Source organism: Oryctolagus cuniculus, chromosome 1 (genome assembly GCF_964237555.1).
Source record: "Oryctolagus cuniculus chromosome 1, mOryCun1.1, whole genome shotgun sequence".
Lineage (NCBI taxonomy): Eukaryota > Metazoa > Chordata > Mammalia > Lagomorpha > Leporidae > Oryctolagus > Oryctolagus cuniculus.
Genome location: NC_091432.1, coordinates 49,592,426 through 49,595,263, shown reverse-complemented (window position 1 = coordinate 49,595,263; position 2,838 = coordinate 49,592,426).

Here is a 2,838-nt window from a genome sequence, read left to right as displayed (position 1 = left end):
GAAGTATTCAATAGTTAAATTAAAAATACATTGGAAAGCCTTAACAACAGACTTTATGAGGCAGAAGAAAGATTAACTGATCCAGGGACCAGTGCCATGGCGCAGCAGGCAAAAGCCCCAGCCTGCAGTGCTGGAATCCCATATGGGCATTGGTTCGAGTCCTGGCTGCTCCACTTCCAATCTAGCTCCTTATTAATGCACCTGGGAAAGCAGTGGAGAATGGCCCAAGTCCTTGGGCCTGTGCACCTACATGGGAGTCCCAGAAGAAGCTTCTGGCCCTGACTTTGGATCAGCTCAGCTCTGGCCATTGCAGCCATTTAGGGAGTGCACCAGCAGATAGAAGACCTCTCTCTCTCTCTCTCTCTCTCTCTCTGTCTCTCTCTGTCTCTCTCTGTAACTCTTTCAAATAAATAAATTAAATTTTTTTTAAAAAAAGACTATCTGATCCAGAAGACAGGTCTTTTGAAATATTTCAAACACCAAAGAAGAAAGAAAAAGGATGAGGAGAAGGGGAGGAGAAGATAGAAGAAGAGGAGGAGGACAAGGAAGAAGAAGGAGAAGGAGAAGAGCAGGAAAAGAAGAAATTAGAAAAAAACAAAACAGTGTTTGGGATCTACGGAATACCATCAGACAAACAAATATGAGTCTTAGGAGTTCCTGAAGTTATGCAGGGGTGGGGTGGGTGGGTGTGGAGAAAGGCTTAGAAAAACCTATTCAGTAAAATAATAGCAGAAAATCCCCAATGTAGAGAAAGATATGGACATCCAAATACTGAAAGTGCACAGAACTCCAAATAGGCATGACCAGAGAAGATCCTCATCACAATGCATTATAGTCAAACTTTCAAAAGTAGAAGTAAAACATAAAGAGAATGCCAGATGACTTTCAGAGGAACTCCAGATTGACAGCAGATTTCTCAGTAGGAATCCTACAGCCCAGGAGAGAGTTGAGAGATATAGTGAAAAAAAAAAAAAAAAAAAAGCCAAAGGTAATCGGTAATACTTTACCCAGCAAAGCTTTCATTCATAAATGAAGGTGCAATAAAGACCTTCCAAGATTAGCAAAAATTAAAAGAATTTGCCATCATCCATCCAGCCCCTCAAATGATACTTAAGAATGCACTACACACAAAAACAGAGAAAGATAATCAGTATCATGAAAGAAAGTGAAGGCAGAAAAACTTCCCAGTAAAAGAACAATGAGTTCAAAACAAAAAATAGGAAAATTTATGGGAAAATGGCAGGACCAAATCATTATTTATCAATAATAACCTTGAATGTTAATAGACTAAATTCTCCAATTAAAAGATACAGATTGGCTAAAAGGATGAAAAAATAGACTCATCTGCATGCTGTATACAAAAACACACTTCACCAATAAAAATACACACAGATTGAAAATAAAAGGATAAGAAAAGATATTCCATGCAAATAGAAATAAAAATGATCTGGAATAGCTAGACTCATATCAGACAGAATAGACTTTAATAAAAAGCTTTTAAAAGATACATAGTGGGAATATAAACTGGTACAGTCACTGTGGAAGACAGTAGAGAGATGCCTCAGAAATCTGAACAGACCTATCATATGACCCAGCCATCCCACTCCTAGGGATTTACCCAAGGGAAATGAAATCATTTGAAAGAGTTATCTGTACCCCCATGTTTATTGCAGCTCAATTCACAATAACTAAGATATGGAGTCAACCCAAATGTCCATCAACTGAAGACTGGATAAAGAAATTACAGAATATGGGGCTGGTGCTGTGGCATAGCCAGTAAAGCCTGCAGTGTCGGCATCCCATATGGGTGCCAGTTTGAGTCCCAGCTGCTCCACCTTTGATCCAGCTCTCTGTTATGGCCTGGGAAAGCAATAGAAGATGGCCCATATCTTTGGGCCCCTGCACCCACGTGGGAGACCCAGAAGAAGTTCCTGGCTCCTGGCTTTAGATCAGCACAGCTCTGGCCATTGTGGCCAATTAGGGCATGAACAAGTGGATAGAAGACGTCTCTCTCTTTCTCTCTCTCTCTCTCTCTCTCTCTGCCTCTGTCTCTCCTTCTCTCTCTCTAACCCTGACTTTCAAGTTAATAAATATATCTTTGGGAAAAAATACATTATGGGATATGTACACCTTGGACTACTACACAGTGGTAAAAAAAAAATGAAATCCTGTCATTTGCAACAAAATGGATGAAACTGGAAAACATCATACTTCATGAAATAAGTCAGTCCCAAAAGGGCAAATATCATATATTCTCCCTGATCTGTGACAACTAATAGGGCACTTAAAAGGTACTCCATAGAAGTGAAATTGACATTTTGAGAAGCAATGACTTTGAACAGCCCTTGACTTGACTGTTGAGGAAATTTTTTTTCATACTATTTGTTGAAATCTTTACTTAGTATAGAGTCAATCTTATGTGCATGAAATTAACTGAAAATAGATCTTAGTGGCCGGCGCCGCGGCTCACTAGGCTAATCCTCCGCCTAGTGGCGCCAGCACACGGGGTTCTAGTCCCGGTCGGGGCACCGGATTCTGTCCCGGTTGCCCCTCTTCCAGGCCAGCTCTCTGCTGTGGCCAGGGAGTGCAGTGGAGGATGGCCCAAGTGCTTGGGCCCTGCACCCCATGGGAGACCAGGAAAAAGCACCTGGCTCCTGGCTCCTGCCATTGGATCAGCGCGGTGCGCTGGCCGCAGCGCACCGGCCGCGGCAGCCATTGGAGGGTGAACCAACGGCAAAGGAAGACCTTTCTCTCTGTCTCTCTCTCTCACTGTCCACTCTGCCTGTCCAAAAAAAAAAAAAAAAAGATCTTAGTAAAAAATAAGAACGGGAACGGGAG